Source organism: Eschrichtius robustus, chromosome 11 (genome assembly GCF_028021215.1).
Source record: "Eschrichtius robustus isolate mEscRob2 chromosome 11, mEscRob2.pri, whole genome shotgun sequence".
In the NCBI taxonomy this organism is placed as follows: domain Eukaryota; kingdom Metazoa; phylum Chordata; class Mammalia; order Artiodactyla; family Eschrichtiidae; genus Eschrichtius; species Eschrichtius robustus.
Genome location: NC_090834.1, coordinates 110,462,434 through 110,481,316, shown reverse-complemented (window position 1 = coordinate 110,481,316; position 18,883 = coordinate 110,462,434).

Sequence of the window (18,883 nt, the reverse complement as noted above, 5' to 3'; positions counted from 1 at the left end):
TGGAAGAGGTGTTCTGAGCTGGGCCCACAGGCTAAGAAGCCGGGCAGGAGGTGGTGGCTGGGTGGGGACACAGCACAGGCAGAGATGTGGAGGTGGGAGAGCCAGATTGAAGCAGGGCAGGTCAGTGTGGGCGTTGAGGGCGGGAGGCTGGGGTCGAGAGCCATGCCCGCTGGGCACGGGCCAGCCAGGCCAGGAGCGGAGGACTGAGGCCATGCTGGGCAGAGAAACTGGCTCCGTCTCCCTCCTGGCTTCTCCGAAGCCCCTCTTACCCCAGATGTGAGCTGCGGGGCATTTTCTGGTTGTAAAATCGACAGCTGTTTATTGCAAAAACAATCAGAAAACGTTGAAGAGTGTTGCCTGGGGAATACACATCCTCCACCAAACCTGCCCAGAAATAATTCCGGTTAACATTGTGACGCAATCCCTTCCAGTCTTTTTTCTATTCTCCCAAGGGCAAATTCCCCTGCTGGTTTTTCATTTCATTGTATTATTTCGTAACTTCTTATTTTTCATGTAAAGACATGTTACGATATCTTGCCATCTGATTGCTTTTTTAAGCACCTTTTTGAAAAGGTAAAAGGTATCCATTTGGGAAAGAAAGATCCTAACCCAGCCCAAACCATAGTGAGAGGCAGTTAGGATGGGGAAGGGTGGTCCCCAGGGGTTCACAGGCGCTCTGGGCTCAGTGTAGGGGTGGACGCCACCGGGAAGGTGTTCCGATAATCTCTTGTGAAACAAGGCAGCAACATTTCTAGCACCCTGTTTCCCTTCCTGCAGGGTCAGCTCTCAGTCACTCTTGGGGCTTCAGTTTATCTGATCACGCCCTGCACGGTGGCCTCCCCCAGAGACCTCCTACCTCCTCCCCGGCCCCCTCCCCCCGGTTTATCTCCTTCAGAGGAGCTGCAGTTTATTTGTTATCAGTTCCCACCCACCCCCTCGCAGGAGCATCCCAGGGGGAAGGGAATTGTGCCCGGCCCGGAGCAGGTGCTGGTCAGACAGGTGTTGAATGAATCCCGCTGCGCGGCCCCTGTGCTCGGAAGGGCCCTGCCCTTGGTTTAATGCTCTGATCATTTTGGAACAAAGGTCCTGCCTTCTCGTTCTGCACTGCGCTCCACACACGATGCTGCCGGCCCTGCTTTGCCCGTTAAAGTCTGGGCTGCTTAGCAAGGTGGCCCCTCGGGGTCCTCCCGCCGAGGAGGGAGACCCCTGCTCTGAGCTGACCCTTCCCTGGCCCGGGGTCACCCTGCTGCGATCTGGGGCGGCTGGCTCCTTGTTGTTCTGGACCGCGGCCCCCTGAGCTAGGTGAGGGCTGGGGTAGGGTGGGGGTCTTCCTTTCGGCTCTTGCTGGGGACAGACCAAAGTGAGATAGGTCAGCGGGCCCCTCTCCTGCCTTGGGGTCTCGGGCATCGTGGTCCTGTGCAGGGAAGGGGTGGAGTGGTGAGACCTGAGTTCTGGGCCCATGGGCCTCTAATGCGCCATGTGACCTTGGGAGGATCGTTGAACTTCATCTGGAAAAAATGACCTGTTGCAGAGTTCCAAGGCAAGAATGGATGAAGGATACATTGTAAACTGTGAAGTGCTACGTGCGTCCCAGAGGCTGGGGGAGGGTCAGAAGGCACTGTGAACCTAAACTGCTTTGCAGAGAGCAAAACAATCCCGGCGAGTCAGGAGTGCTTACTTGGTCCCCACGGACACTTCTCCAGAACATTCTTCAGGCGAGTCCCCACCTCGCCCCTGCAGCATCAGCAGAGGGACCCCAGGCCAGAACCCAGGACCCCTCGGATGTGTGGATGCCCGCAATGTGCTTCCCCAAGGAACACCCCCGTGGCCTAATTTGAGGAAACAATGGGCCTCAATCCATATTAATGATCCTCCGGAGACCTGCTTGGCGCCTTTGTCTTTGGCGTGCACTGGCTGTCATCAGCGGGGCTCTGGGGGCTCTGCCCTAATTTGGAGGGACAGGTTTTATCATCACCCTTGATTCGGGTGGCCCAATCTGACAGGCCTACGACCCCCTGTGTAGAAGGACCACGTCAGAGATGGCCTTCTCCCCAAGCGGCTCACCCTGGAGGTCCGGGGAAGAGGGAGGGGGAGGCAACGGGGGGGGGGGGGGGCGGGGGGAGGAGGAGCACGGGGCGAAACAGGGGCCGCAGCCAGCCCCCTGGGGCAGGCCCGCGCAGGATCCAGGAGAGGAGGGCGCTGCTGATGAGACCAGAGAGTGGCGAGGGCGCAGGTGCCCCCACCCGGGCACATTCTCCAACCACCCACTAGCAAGCCAGGGGAACGCCAGGGCCAGGGCTAGGCTCCTGGGAGGGGCCGGGCCAGAGCAGGGGCCTGGCTCTGGGCGATCTGGCTCCCGGGAAGGGAGAGGGCAGCATTTGGCCGGCTCCTGCCTGAAATCCCCGAGTGAAGCGTTTGCAGGTTTGGGCCACGGCTTCCTAACTGTACATGTGAGCATCTGACAGGTGCCAGCACGTGACAGGTATTCCCTGTTTACTTCCCTCGACCTCAGGAGGACGCCAGACTGCTGTCCCTACATTCCAGGTCAGGAGGCGCACTTGAGGTCATAGGGCTGGAGAGGGTCAGGCTGAAGAGACAAACCCAGGGTCCAGCGCTGAGTCCCGCGACCTGGCCTTGCCCACCCAGAGTCCACTGCAGCTCCCTGGGTCTGCACACGTGGCTGTCGTGTCCACTTCCCAGAAGATTTGAGTCTAAGTGCTGGCTGTGGACTGAATGTCGTGTCCCCCCATTCATATGTTGAAGCCTTAACCCCTAGTGCAATGGTATTAGGAGACAGGGCATTTGGGAGGTGATCAGGTCATAAGGGTGGGGCCCTATGATGGGATCAGTGCCCTTACAAGAAGAGAGCAGAGAGCTCGCCTCTCTGTCTGCTCTGCCCCATGAGGACATGATGAGAAGACGTCTATCTGCAAACCAGGAGGCTGACTCTCACCAGGCACCAGATCTTGGATTTCCAGCCACCAGAACTGGGAGATACAAAAGCCCCCCAGTCTGTGTATTCTGGTGTGGCAGCCGGTGCTAAGACAGTGTTTCATTTGAGAAGTGATCCCAGTACATGTAGCAGGGGAGTGGAGCGGGCGTTCTACTGGGCAGGGCTGGGCTAGCAGGCTGGGCTCCAGGTCTGCTCAAGGACCCCATCCTCCTTGGGCAAGTGGGCCACCTGGGCCCCTTCTCGTGTGCTGGTGGAAGCTTGGTGCAGGGACACGCAAACCTCTGCTCATCCCACGGTGCAACCCTGCCTCAGCGGGGAGGGCATATCCTGCCCTAGGGGAGCACATGCAAAGCTGCACGGCAGAGGGCGTGGAGACCAGGATCCATGGGGCAGTTACCACGGCATCCTCCTGATTTCCTGTTTGCTTTCAGGACAAACTCCAATTTTTCACCGAGGCCAGTGAAGCCCTGGACCATCCTGCCCTGGTCTCTTCTTCCCTCATCCGGCTGCCCCATCCCTGCACACGGGCTCTGGTCTCCCCTCTCCTTCAATGGGGTTCCCACCTCTCCCAGCTTCCTGCCCAGGGGCCCCTTCCTCCAGGAAGCCTTCCTGGACCCAGGTCCGCAGCTGGGGCTCCCCTTTGTACCTCCATCTTAACTTCTGCCATCTCTCCCTCCATACCCTCCTGACACGTACCCGTGCCATCTCTTCTACTGGATGACAATCTCTCAAGGTCAACAAATGTGTCATTACCCTTCTCACCCCCTGGACTCAGCAGAGTTTCTGCCACATAGGAGGTGCACCCCCAAATAATGGAGGGATAAACGGATGAAGGAGATGAATGGACCATACCTGTTGTGGAGTTTTCTGACCGAGAAGAAAGGCAATCTGCACAAAGATGATCAGCTATCTCAGCCAGAGCTCCCTTTGCTTGCTTCCCAGTCCTATGCCCGCCCTGGGGGTGGAGACCCAGAGGGAGAGAAAAATGGTCCCCATCCAGAAATCATTGTTAGAGATGACACTGTGCCCCCAACCCAGCGAGACAATCAAGTGTTGTTTATTTGATTAATTTAGTTCATTTCAATTCAATTCAGTTCATTCAGTTCAGCTCATTTCACTCTCATCCCGTCCAACTCAGCAAGTGCTTTCTGAGTACCTCGGAGGGGTGGTGGGCTAGCCTGCGCTCAGGGGCCAGCCTGGCCCTGTCTGTATCCTGGGATACAGGAAAGTGGGGCCCTGGGGGCCGGGGCTCAGAGTTGGCACTCTGATGCTTCCACCACATTCTGTTGGTCAAAGTAAGTTACCGCTGGTCCAGATTCAAGGGGTGGGGAGACCCGCCCCCTTCTTGATGGGAGGTGCCGCAGTCTCCCATCACCAGAGGCATGGTGGTGGGTGTTTGTACTCAGTCAACCACAGGAATACAAGGAATTGCCAAGAGGAGGTGCCAGTTTGGGAGAGTTTCCCACCTGCCCTGTTGCCTCTGCTCTGTCACCTCGGCACCTCCCAGCCTGCACGTGGCCTCACTGACCCCATTTTTCGGGCAGGGATGAAGCTCTAAGAACACGCCCTGTCCTGGTGCCAAGGCTTAGGTCCCACCCACACTGGCTGAAAGCCTCTGTCATGGTTCCAGGTCCCCCAGGAGGAAGATGCCCGGTAGGTGGGTCCTCGGGGGAGGCGGGGGCCTCCCCCTCCCAGCCCACCGCTCCTGGGACGTGAGGCTCACGGGGGTGCAGCCAGCCTGACCTCAGGCCTCGGTCAATTGGGGTGATCTCTGAGGCCTCCCTGCCTAGCAGGCTCTGCAGCCACCGGTGAGGGACCGAAATGCCACAGCCGACAGCATCGGGGGTGACAGCTGACAGCAGGTGACCGCTCAGACCCAGTGAAGTGCGCTGGAGCGGGGCTGGGGCTTTGGGCTCTCTGGTTGACCCCCAATTTCCCAGCAGGCTCACACATGAGTGTGAGGCACACACACAGGGGCAGGCCCGTGATGCTCTGGGATCCATGCCTTCCTCCACCCCAGGTCCCCGCGAGCAGGGCAGCCTCGCTGGCCAGCGACCATGTGATCGCACGGGGCAGCCGTCCCAAGGGCTCCGTGCCGGCTGCCATGCCGAGCTGTCCCGTCTAGAATTGGGCATCGTTTTTGAACTGGGGCTGCATTTTCATTTTGCTTCGGTGCCTCCAGCTACGTAGCCAGTCGTGCTGTGAGGGCTGTGTCAGGTGGGACCCAAGCTGCTGGCAGCATCCCCTTACCCACCCATTAAAGCACCGGGCAAAGCGGGAATGCATGAATTGCGAGGGAAGGGATGGATGAGTGAGTGGTGAACAAACACCAGAACAACGTCATCAGCTGGGTTGGGTTTTGCTGACTAGACACGTCCAAGTAAAGGGCTGTAGGATTCAGACCTATGGGAGCTGCCACTTCTTTGTCCCGGGCCTGGCAGGGCAGAGCCCCACCCGATTGCTGACAGAGCCTAAGGAGACCCTGCTTTCTCCTCCAACATCCCTCCCCTAACCCGCCCCAGTGCCCACCCTGCCCCAGCCCTCCAGCCCCCCTGGTAACCCCCAGACCGACTTGGGGAGGAGGGGACGGCCACCAGCCCGGCCGGCCAAGTGTCCCCGTGGGGCAGGTGGCGTGGCGGCGCCCTGGCCGTCCGACGCGGGGCAGCTTTCATCCCGGCCGAGGGGCCTGAGAAAGCGTGGGGACGGCTTTATCCGGGCCGAAGCTCGAGCAGCCTCCTGAAAAGTATTGATGGAGCATTACTCAGACTGACACATTCTATTTCCCTCGGGCGCAGACAATGAGGAAGAGCCAGTCAAGGATATGGCTCAGGCCTTGTGCACGGCTGAAGGTTTTTTGAGAAAAATGTAATAGATGACAATAGAGCACTTTGTCGCGGTCGAGGGCATTGGGATGGGGCCGGAGCGGCGGGCTTCATCATTACTTATGATGAGAGGAGATTTAGTGCCTTCTTTCTTCCCTCTGTCAGGGAGAACAATGTCGGGGGAAAGCGGAGGTTCCCCATTATAAATCACCATAAGCCCCATGGAAATCCCTCCCCACCCCGGGGTGTGAGTGGGCAGACTCTGAGCCCTCGGCCGGCTCGGGCCGCCTGGACGGCGGGCGGGCGGGCGGGCGCAGGGATGCCGCCCGGGCCCCCACCCGTGGGAATCGAGGCTCCAAAAGGCTCTGATCTCCACCCCGAGAAGCAGGCACATGCCACAGAGAATGAGAAAGGCGAGGCCTGCCCACCCCTTCAATTAAAGAAAGGGGAGCAGAGACACAGGGGTGCTGGGAGCCCCATCCTGGGGCCTGGGGCGGGGGGTGTCTTGGTGGGCGGGGTGGGGGGGGGTACTGAGGGAACTTTGTCCAGCTTAGCGTGTCCTAGATGGTGCGATCAGGAAGGGCCGCTGGGCTTTACCTCGGCCTGCATTTTACAAAGGGAAAATTAAAGCCCAGAGAGGGGCGGACACCTGCTCAGGATCACACAGCAGTTTGGTGGCAGACCTGGCCACGGCTGGGACCCGGGCCTCCTGCATCCAAGCCCACTTCCCGTGGGCTAGCGAGCCCCGCCCTTGCTAAAGCGTCGTTGGTTCCAGGAATGCCGAGGGATCCCCAGAAGCCTCCCTCTGTGTAGGGGTCTCCTAGTTCCCTCCCAGCAGCCTCGCCCGGTGAGCAGGACAGCTGCTTCAGCTCCCATCCCACTGCCCGGGAAAGACCTGCACCTACTTGAGACCACGCCAACAGGGAGGGGCAGGGCTGGACCTAGAACTGGGGGGCTCCTCACCCCCAGGACTGACAGCAGGACCTCCCCAGCAGGACTAAAGACCACCCTTTGCCAAAAGACAAGACTTTGGGGATTTTAGAAAGGTAATTGGGTATGAATCCCATTATATTATGCCACCCTCCCAGTGGGGGCTGGAGTGGTACCCCACTTTCAAATCCATGAAATGTAGGAATACCCACCTCGAAAGAGACAAAGATTTGACCGGCCAGGTGAAGTTTTGTTGCCAAAAATTGCAGGTCAAGTTTTGATGCCAAGAACGGCATGAGAAAACTCTGGGATTCAGAGCTGTTTGGATTTCGGAGTTTAGATCAGCGATGTGGGTTGGTGTTCCCGTCGGCACAGCTGTTCATTACCCGAAGCTCAGCCCTCTGTGCTACATTTCTGTCACTCTTCGTGGTCCCCCCACCCCGGCCCCCTGGTCTCTCAGAGACACATTGGACAGCCACTGCTGTGTTTCCTGGCTTTCTTCCTGGGTATCTGATGGAAAATAAAATCTAGCCTCTGCTCATGACTGCCCTGTGGTCTTGCTTGAGCCCCAGTTACTCCACCTATAAAGTGGAGGTGATAATCGCACCCACCTCACGGGGCTGCGACAGGATCAGAGGCGATCAAGGCTTGGAACTGGTTGAGCAGCCAGCCTGGACCGTTCAGGAAACGCTCTATTATTATTGTTGCTGTCTTGCATGGCCCCAGCCCGGTCACAGTGAATTCACCAAACAAACGCCTTCACGCTGCAGCACCTCCCCAAGTCTCGAGGGGCTTCCATGGGTCCCCAGTTTATTTCCCAGCCTTATCTCCCCCTTCAAGCCTTCATACCCTCTGGGCTCCAGTCACTCCGAAGGTCCCTGTTCCCATCCCTGGTCTGTGAGTTCTGCCTCCAGAGATCATATTTTTGGCTCGTGTGCTCCCCTCAGCCTGGAATTCTTGTCGCCAGCCTCACATGTTCTAGAACTTTCTTCCTCTATCAGGGAGCAGCCCACCTGTCCTCCCTGAAGGTGGCTCTCATGAACGGCCCCTCAGAGTCCATGGTGTCCGGGGGGCAGGAGCGTCTCCGTATCCCGGCGGCACACAGGTTCTTGCAGTGGGGTAGGAGCAGGGCTGGGGGTGGCGTGTGTATGACAGAGTTTAAGGGCAGCCAGCGCTGGCCAGGCACTCCCATCACCATCTTGAAACAAAGCACAGCCTGGGGACGTGGACACAGAGAGGGGGCACCAGCGGCATGACATTTCAAGCAGATAAAGCCCCTTCTGGTGGTCTGCCCACCTCCCACACCACCTCCCTCCTTCCCTTCCCCACCAGGCTCCAGCCGCTCTGGCCAAGCTTGGTCCCACTCGGGGATCTGGCCACCCAGAACCTTCCCAGGCCTGAGGTGTCGGCCCCATGAGGGTCTAGATCTAATCTGCTCTGGGTGCGGTCCAGGCATGAGGAATTTTGAAAGCTCCCAGGTGATTCTCACATGCAGCCAAGTTTAGAACCCTGGCTCCAGGTAAGCTGGATTACCTGTCCTCTGTGCAAAACCCGGGACTCAGAGTTTGGCAAGTGTCCGGCAGCAGAGAATTGGGGTGGCTTCCCGTGGAACCCAGTCCCCAGGGGACGGTGGGGAGGGAGGGCAGCCCAATAAACCTCAAGGCTAAAAGGAAGGCGGCCCATCTCGGAAAGGGGGTTAGCCAACGGCCGTCGGGGTCCTCTAAAAATAGTTCAGACTCTGCTCCAAGCCCTGGTTAAATGGGCGATGAGACCCCGAATTTTACTCTTCAGGTGAACTTTTCCCAAAGGCGCTGTTCCACACGCTTATTTCATGGCTTTGTTGGCGGAAAGCGTTCCCTGGGCAAAGAGGTTAAGGAGCTGGTGTTACCGGCCTTGAGCAGGTACCCCCACTCAGGGCCGATGATGACCCTGCATCACCATTTTCACAGAGGCACATGCGGAGCTCCCCTGATTCTCTGGCCATAAGACTCTGCCTCCCAGATGCAGTGTCTTTCAGGAACTGGTTTCATGGAGCTGCGTTCTGAGAAAAGCTGCTGTCATCCTTCCTGCCAAGCCCAATTATTTAAAAAGAAATCATTTCTTAAAAAAATCTCCGGGCCAGTGCAAGTACAATATCCAGCTTTGAACACTGAAACTGCCCCGTGAACCTGCCGAGCGAAAGTGGTTGAAACAGGTACCCACAGGTAATCGAGCAAGTTGAAACAGACTTGTTAACGCTCAGTTAGTGAAATGTCGAAAGAGGTATGCTAAAAATGATGATTCCAGCTGCAGAAACACTGGATCCCTGTCCTTCCTGACAGCCGTTAAATCCTAGGGCCAATCACCTTTTAAGGAGATTTCCAGCTGGTAACAAAATAATCGCATCACTAGAAGGGTTAATATTTTTAACACAGCCACGGCTCTGAAAAATGAATATGGCAAAATACTATAAGTCAATAGAAAATTACCAGGGACGTGAAAAAAACTATTGAAAAAATAAGTACAGGCTGCTAACAGATGCATAGTCTGGGTTATGCTGCCATAACAAACATCCCCCAAATTTCAGGGGCTTAAAACTACAAAAGTTTATTTCTTGCTCATGCTACCTGTCAAGTGGAAAGCAGCAGGGTCTCTGCCCATTGTCAAGGTCACTGGGGGAAGGGGTGGCAGAGGAAGGGTATATAGACCCTGGCTCTCAGGATTGCATCCATGGGAAGTACAAGCTCGTCCTGAGCCCAGGAGGACAAACCCACCATGTGTGAACAACCCCACCATAGACCATCACCGTGGAAAATAGACAGCCTCTTTTCAATTAAAAAAATGCAAATCAGCGGCAACATGGATGGACCTAGAAATGATCATACTAAGTGAAGTCAGGCAGAACAAGACGAATATCATATCATATCACTTATATGTGGAATCTAAAAAAAACCCTACAAACCAACTTATTTACAAAACAGAAATAGACTCACAGACGTAGAAAACAAACTTCTGGTTACCAAAGGGGAAGTGGGGAGGGATGAATTAGAAGTACGGGATTAACAGACGCACACCACCATATACAAAATAGATAAACAACAAGGATTTACCGTATAGCATAGGGAACTATATTCAGTATCTTATAATAACCTACGATGGAAAAAAATCTGAAGCTGTAAACCTGAAACTAACACAATATTATAAATCAACTATAGTTGAATAAATAAAATAAAAATTGTTTTTAAATGCAAGTCAGAACAACAGAGAGACTTAACGCAATTGTTTGCCAAAGATTACAAAAACAAAAGCAAGAGTGAAGGAAAGCTTGCCATTTCCCTTTCGGCAAATGCTCACCTTCCTTAGTGTACAGGGGTGCTTCATTCTCAATCAGGAGTTAGCAAACTACAGTTCCTGGATCAAATCGGCTGCTTGTTTTTGCACAGCTGTGAGTGAAGATTGGTATTTAAATAATTTGTAATGCTTGAAAAACATTCAATTAAAAAAACATCAAAAGAAGAAGAATCGTTTGTGACACACGACAGCTACAGAGAATTCCCAGTTCAGTGTGCATGGATGGGAACGCTGGCACGCCCCTGTGTCTACAGCTCCTTCCAACAAAGGCAGAGTTGAGCAGCCAGGGACCACGTGTGGCCCACAAGATCGAAAATATGTACGTCTGGGGCATATGCTCCAGGATCCCAGCAGAACTGGGGGTGGATCCAGAGGTGTGTCTTGCAAACTCATAGGTGATTCAAGAGTGCAGCCACGTGTAAACAGCAGGTTCCTAGGCAGTGCCTCCCACCCACTCATGGCCCACCTGAGTGCTGTGGTTGGGTCCCATCTGCAAGGGGGGCAGGGGCTTTGTAGAACCCTGTGGATATGGGGTTTGCAAGGTTTGCATTTAGCTATGCCCCACTCCTGCTGAGAAGCTGTGCTCAAACACAGCTTGAAGAAACCTGGCCAGCAGACTGCTGCCTGCCTGTCTGCCCAGGCTTATCCCTTGCAGGGGGTCTTAGCCATACTACTGTCCCCAGGGATACTTCGAGACATCACCTTGTGCAGGGATGTTGCCCAGCTGCTATGCCTGCAGGCATCATCAAGTCAATCTTGACAAGAAATTCCTCTTCTTTTTCACAAGCAGCTGTAGTCCAGCATCTCCCAAGCAGCCTGTCTGTTTTATCCTGCGTGCCTCGTTGATTGAATGGCAGAACGTTCTTCCCTTTTTGCATTGGCTGCCGGGGAACTCAGAATCAAATTTGTCACTGTAGCCAACAGCACACACAGAGGACCTAATGACATATATCTTGACCACTAACTCTACCTCTGTTTTGTCTTATGTGTCTCCCTCGTGTTTTCCTCACCGACTAAAAATTACATTGTACTGTGCCCACTCTGGTCCCACCCGTCACGCACCCGCAGGCTGGCCACTTCCCATGCGTAGTCAGCAGAACTGCATTTCCCGCTGGCCCTGGCCTGCCTGGTCTCCCTGGCCTCCCAGACTCCTCAGTCTCTATACATCTCAGGCTCCCAGCCCTCCACCCCCTCCTCCGGGAACCATCCCTGGGGCTCCTCGTTGCCACTAAAAACTCTCAGGGTCACACAGATGACACGGTTTGTGGCTCTGTGGCTGCGTGTCCACACCTCTTTCCTACCCCAGAGGGTGAGGTCCCGGATGGCAGCAGCTCACTGCTGTTTCTGTGCATCTGCCCGGGCCCTCAGCTCAGGACTTACTTGACCTCGGGGGCCCCAAGGGCGGTCTGCAGGGCCTGCTCCCAGGCTCCGGAGTCGTTGAGACGCTGTGTCCCCTGAAGTTCTGTTCTGTCCTGGGGTAGGGCCTGTGGACAGTCTGGGCATCTCAGGATTGAAGTGGCTCCTGGAGGCGTGAGTCACACCAGTGTCCACAGGGCCACCATTAGGGCATCTTTGCTACGTGTTCTGAGTCAGTCTGGCTCACACCTGTGTTACCCGCCAGGGCTCTTGGCCCCCTTAATCAATAGAAATTGATCAGAGGCCGGACAAGAAATTCAGGCAAGGCTGTACTGGGGCCCCTGCTGCAGCAGGGGCGAGCGAGAACAAGTAAGAGGTTCCCTTGCCTGCCTGCTCACCGAGGAGGGGGCGAACTGGTTCCTTCTATGGGGTGAGGGTAGGGGTGTGTCCAGGGGTGGCTTAGGGGGTCTGCCCACCCCTTTGGTGGTGTTGTGTGCCGGGGACAGGCGCAGTATCCTGCTTTTGCTCCCGACACCCTGAGTGGCAGTCGGGTTTTTGGTCTTTTTGTATCTTGCCCATAATTTGCCCCAACTGCGCATGCACGCATTTTTAGTCCCTGATAGTTTCTTTGTATTTTGTTGCTCAAGGAGACGTTTGTCCAAGTGCCAGCACTGCAGCCAAGGGCCCCAGGTCCCTGCCTGTCTCACCTGGGCCCCACCACTTAGGAGCTGTGTGACTCTGGACAACCCCCTTCCCCTCCTTGAGCCCCCCCTTTTCTCCTAAGCGGGATAGGTAAGAAGGACACATCCCTCTCAGGGAAGGAAAGAGACAGGGCATAAAAAGCACCATGAACCGGGCATCGCACAGCAAGCCCCCAGGAGACACCATCTCCTGTTATCCCGAGGGGTCCCCTGGGGGCAGCAGCCCATCCTCTGCTCCTTTAGAGACTGGCCAGGCAGAGGCCCCCGGGGGGCCCACACTCTGGGAGCCGGGGGAGGGGGAGCGGGCAGCCACAGACTGAGAGATGAGCAGAAACAGGACCTGGAACGAGAGGCGAGCCGCGGATTCCCGCCGGGCCTCTGTTTGCCCACCTGCCCAATGGGCCCGCAGCGGGACTCACCTTGCAGGGTGAGGAAGCTGAGGTGGGAATGCACAGGTGACGCCCGTGGCATGTGCCTGCCCGGAAGCCGGCCGACGTGATGTGTAATGACTGGGGGTGGGGTCGCTCTGCGATTTCTGACTTCACTCTCCCAGGCACTCATCCTCCTCCCCCCATGGCCGGTGGGTTCCCAAGATCCTCCGGCCCAGCCTTCTCTTGGAGGACCCCAGCCTGGAGATTCTGGAATCTCAGAAACCAGAGTGGACCCATTTCCTCTGCTCCAACTGGAGATGCGGGCTGGCCTGGCCCTGCGCTGTCAGCTGCTGGGACAGCTGGCTCCAGAGGGTGTTGCCGTGGAAACCCAGACTGATGTTCTCCTAAACAGCTGAATTATTTGTGGTTTCTCTGCCTAGTGTCCCAGCTGAGCAGGCCAGCACGGTGGCTGGGGGGAGTGGAGGCTTAGAGCAGCCTCTGGGAGGGAGCCCCCTTCTGGGGCCCTCAGGCCTGCCTTGGCCTCTCCGCAGGGAAATGATCCAAAGACACTGAGATTTTGGGAGAGGGAGGAAGGGTGTGATTGGAAAAAATGTGCTGAGGTCATCAGGTTTGCTTCCAAAAGCGCTTCTGTGGGAGGGTATGGGGCCAACGTGCTCCTCTGGGGTTGCTGGGGGAGGTTTCCCTTTGCCGACGGTGCCCACTCCCAGCTCAGTCGCTGGGGCCCAGTGCCCTGAGGGAACCCTGGGACCGTGTGCAGGACACAGGGCTGAGGCTGATTTTCTTAGCTCATCCCAGCTCTGCCTCTGATTCGCTGTGTGACCAACAGCTCCCAATGCTTCTCAGAGCCTCGGTTTGCTTATCTGTGAAATGGGGACAGCATTCCTTGCCCAGCTTAGGGTCGGGTGAGAAGGTCTGAGCTAGGGGGTTCTGAAAGCCAGGACAGCTGCCCCCTCTGAGGGGTGAGGGATTTTCCCACAATGGACCAGGCATTTTGGGGATAAAGAGGATTGTGCAGCATCTCCAGGTCCAAGACAGGCAGCTGCTTTGCTTTTAAGTTCAGAAAGCAACTGAAACCAGACTTATTAAGACCTGGACACCTTGCACCATAGACGGTTGAGCAGAGTCTGCAAAGGGCATGGCCACTGGGAGTGAGTCAGACGGTGAATCTCCGGGGGGGAGGGCGCCCACAGTGCTGGCTTGGAAGCCTCCCTGGCCCCTGAGCGACCAGGGTGGCCACGGAGGGCTGGAAGCCAGACCCCATATTCGTCTCATCCACATGAATACGGGAGTGGTGGATGGCTGACTGGCACGTGTAGAGACGGGCTTATGAGCTGCACCATCTCTTAGAAGCCCTTCCAGCAGGGAGAGAGAAAGAGGCCTTAAATGGCAGGAAACTAACCTCACATTCTAGCCAGGAGAGCAAATAAAGCACACGTGGCACCCCCGGCCACCCCCCGCCCCCCAAGCCCTGGCAGATATCACGAATTTATCACAGCACTCTTCCCTGCAGAGTCTAGACTCCCTTCTCAAATCCTCCTCAGCCCAGAACGCCTGGCTAACACCCGTCGACCAGGTTTGCACGTGAGATAATCCTATGGGCCGTCCCCGAGCTGGATGCTGCATGAGGCCCCTGCGGCATCACTGTGCACAGATGACACCGGCCCCTAGGGTGTGGGGCTGGCGTCACCCCAGGTGCCTGCTGTGATTGCCGTGCAGGTTGTCCGTGCTCTGACTTTCCCCCTGGGGCTGAGCGTCCCTTTGCTTCCCCAGGGAGCTGAATTTGCTGATGAGTCAGCGCAGAGCAGACTTTCTCAAACTCTGCGGAGCCTGCAAATCGCCTGGGGAGTCTTGTTACATTCTGAGTCAGCAGGTTTGGGTCTCCCAAGGGTCCCACCTTTCTAACCAGCTGCCCGGCCATGCCAGCGCTGCCGGGTGGAGGACCAGATGTGGAGCAGAGAGGATGCAGATAACACTCAAATAATGAAACAGAGGCAGAGGACGGAAAGAAAGAATGCAAGACGGCAGAGGCTGGATCCAAGGCTCAAAGCTTGATTTGATGCAAGCATCTGGGAGATGCTCTTCCATGCCCTGCTGGAAGAGGCATCTGCAGGGAGCCAAGGCCCCCTTCTTCTTTACCTCCCCAGAAATGTGCTGGCCTTTGCTCCTTCCCTGCATGTTTTGACTCCAGTTGGTGCAGGGGAGAGGAATGGAGGGTGTGGTTTGGACCCCTGGAAAGCATCCATCCCCTTCCCACGACCTGGGGAGGGTCGGGCCAGTTGAGGGTTGGCCTTCAACTCCAGGTGGCCTTTCTTGGTATGCCTCCTGCCCCGGGTAGGAAGTGGATTTCTCCTGCAGCTACACCAGGCTCTTGATTCTGAGGACCACTTCCCTTTTCCGATGCAAGAACGGTGACTTGGGGTGTAGAATCTGTTGCAAAACCATTGTTCTAGTTCCTATGGTTGTATAACCAATGAACCCACACTTAGCTCACCATTTGTCAGGCCCATGGGTTCTGTGGGTCAGGAATTTGGACGGGGCATAGCAGGGAAGGCTCACTCACTCACACTTCTGGCAGTTAATGTGGGGCTCTCAGCTGAGCCCTCAGCCGGGGCTGTCAGCTGGAACACCCACATGTGGTCTCTTCACGGGCCTTAGGCTTCCTCACAACATGGTGACTGGATTCCAGGGGTGAACACTGGAGGGGAGAGATTGAGGTGGAAGCCGTGTGGTTTTTATGACCTGAACTTGGAGGTCACGCAGCCTCACTACTGCCACAATCTATTCAAGACAGTCACAGTTTCAAGGGGAAATGGACTCTGCCTCGTGATGGGGAATGGCAGGGTTCTGGAAGAAGAGGTGGGCTTGGAAGTATTGCTGTGATCATTTTGGGAAAATACGATATGCCACAGGCAACCCTCTGGCCTCAACGATTTACATCCCTCCCACAGGCAAAGTATCCTCCTCATTTCACCTGTGAGGTCCGCCTCCATCAGGCTCAAGGTTCAGGATCCTGTGCTCCCCATCATCCAGGTGAACAATGCTACTCAGATGTAGTTTCTTGAGCACAGCTCCTCCATACAACTCCACAAGGAGCAACCAGGATCCGGAGAGGTATCTGGTCCTCACACCCAAAGAGAGGGGTGGGACAGGCAGAGGAGAGCTGCATAGAAATCCCAACTGACAACAGGGGAAGATGGGAGCCATCGGTCCATAGCCATTCTGAGATCCAGCCGGAGCACATGTTGTCTGTTTGGGGGTCAGTCCCACTGCCTGGGGTTGCATCGCTGTGGCTTTAGGCTCTGTTCTCTGAGCTCTGGGTTCTGCCCTCTGAGTCCACCATCCTCTTCCATGAAAAGCAGTTGTGTCCTTTTCTCAGCTCACCTGTTGCCCATAGAAGTTTGGGGGTCCAAAGACCTCTTTTTGTTTTGTTCTGTCTCTGTCTCTGTTAGTCTGAGTTGATACAATTCTTTTAAAACTTTGTGGGTTTTTTAATGAATCAACTTACAACCCATTCTGCTAGACAAGATAAGGCAAGACAAATCTCTTCAAGATAAGCTCTTTTCTACCCCGAGCTTCCGATGGCACTGCCATGGGAAATCTCTCTGAAGATTTATGAATAATGTTTTATTTCATGGAGTGGACTTGTGAGTCATGCACTTAAGATCCTTAGAAGCCCTCTTGTTTGCTGCACAGTTCTCTGGGGCAACACCTTAGACCTTCTGAGATCTGAACAAAGGCTCTTGTAACTTCAGCCTGAATTTGATCTTTACTCTAAAGCCTTTTCTTAATCGGGGAATATCAGAGAAGTTGGTGATGAGAGATGGTTTGATACTCAAATCCAGCAAGTCTTGGTTCCTTTATATTTAGCAGTCCTTTCTTTGGCTGGTCTCTATTCTCTTACTTTTATCACAGGCAGCAAGAGGAAGACCAGCAGCCCTGCTAACCCTTTGTCTAGAGAGTTGACAATGACATTGAGGTAAGGTCTCCACTTTTTATAACTTTGCCTCCCAGGTGGGCTGCAGTGTCAGAGCAGTGTGGCGTGGCGGCTAAGATGCCGAGAGCATTCTCACCTTTTTGGCTGGAGGAACAAGGGGAAGGAGCCCAGGCAGCCATGCCCGCCATTGAAGAGAATCCAGAGTGGGGGTGAGGTGCAGAAGAATTCTACGAATGAAACCACACAAATCTCACGCTGACCCAGACCACACGGACAGAGGAAAGAGAACGGCAGAGCAAAGACTTAAAGAATTGAACAGAAATTTTAATCATCATCCACAGGAGGCAAGGCAGAGCTTACAGTGTGAGTCTAACCAGGTTAATTGCCAGCTTAAAAAAAAAAAACCAACATTCTTCCATGGAATGTAATAAAACCCAGAGTCAATACAACATAATATTTACAATGTCTAGAATAGAATTCAAAATTACTTGACACACAAAGAACCAGGAAAACGTGACCCATTAATAATCAATAGATACCAACCCCCAAATGTTGGAATTACCCGACAAAAAATTTAGAGAACTATTATAATCATGGTCAATGAAGTGAAGGAAAAAATGATTGAAAAACTTATAAACCTCAGTAGAGAAGTAAGAAATATAAAAGTGAACAAAAAGGAAATTTTAGAAGTGAAATATGGAATACTAAAAAGCATTCAAATAGTCCAAAAAAAAGGCAGAAAGGGGGAAATGAAAGAATAAAAAATAGAGGGTACAAATAGAAAGCAAACACTAACATGATAGACCATTTCAATAATTACACTAAATATTAATAGTACAAACATTTTAATTGAAAGGAGTTGTCTGAATAGAAAAATAAGACTCAATTATATGCTCAACTCTAAGCCCATAAGAAATGAACTTTAAACATAAGCACAGAATGAAAGAAGGCTAGAGTGACTATATTAATATCAGGTAAAACAGATTTCAAGGTAAAGAGTGATAATTGAGATAAAAAGGGATGTTGTATAATAATGAACGGGATAAGTCACAACATTTTTAAATACATATCCACCTACTAGTAGAACCTGAAAAATGCATGAACAAAGATTGGCAAAATTAAAAGGAGAAATAACTGGACAATCATAGTAAAGTATTCAACTTTCCCTCTCTCTATAATTGATAGAACTAGACCCCCATCGTCCCCCCAAAAAAACCACAAATAAACATATAGGAGATTTAAAAAATCTCCACCCTGACCTATAAATTGATATTTACAGAAAATGCTTTCAACAGTTACAGAATAAATTCTTCTCAAGTGCCATTGTACATTCACCAAGATAGACCATATGCTGGTCCATAAAATATGTCTCAATAAAGTTAAAAGTTTTGAAATCCTCAATAATAATAAAAACATATTCAAATGTGTGGGAAGCAGCTAAAGTAATGTTTAAGTGGAAAGTTATACCTTTAAATGCTTATATTAGAGAAGAAGAAAGGTCTAAAATCAATGACTTAAAGTTCCTCCATATGAAGCTGGAGAAGGAAGGGCAAAGTAAACCCAAGGTAAGCAAATGGAAGGAAGTAATAAAGATAAGAGCAGAAACCAGTGAAACACACGGCAGAGAGATAATAGAGGAAATTGAGAGAGCTAAAGTCTATTTCTTTGAAAAGATCAACAAAACTGATCAAGAAAAAAGAGAAAGCATATCACAAACGTGAAGACTGAAAAGAGGGGCTATCACTACAGATCCTACAGACATCAAAAGGATAATATAAAAATATTATGAACAACTTTAGGCCAAAAAGTTTGCCAACTTTGATAGAACTGAAAAATTCCTTTAAAAATATAACTTACCAAAACTGGCATAAGAAGAAACAGAAAATCTGAAGAACCCTACGTCCATTTTTAAAAATAGAATTTATTCTATTTATTCTTCTGCATTAGTTTCTTATTGCTGTTGTAACAAATTACCATAAACTTAGTGGCTTAAAACAACATAAATTTATTCTCTTACATTTCTGGAGTTCAGAAATGTAAAATCAGGGTATCAGCAGTGCTGTGTTCCTTCTGGAGGCTTCAGAGGAGAATGTTTTCTTGTCTTTTTTCAGCGTCTAGAGCCCACCTGTGTTGCCCCTTCCTTGCATGGCTCCAACTTCTTGTTTTCGTCATCAAATCTCCTACTACTCATTCTGATCCTCCTGCCTCCCACTTATAAGGCTTTTTTTGATTAAACTGTGCTTGACTGGTTAGTGCAGGATAACCTTCCTATCTCAAGATTCTTAACCTTAATCCCATCTGCGATGTCCCTTTTACCATGTAAATTCACATTCACAGGTTGTGGGGATTAGGACGTGAGCATTTTGGGGAATCACTAATCTGCCCACCACAGTGCCATGAGACAATCATTTTTTATGCTCATTGATTCTGTGGGTCAAGAATTCCAACAGGGCACAGTGGTGATG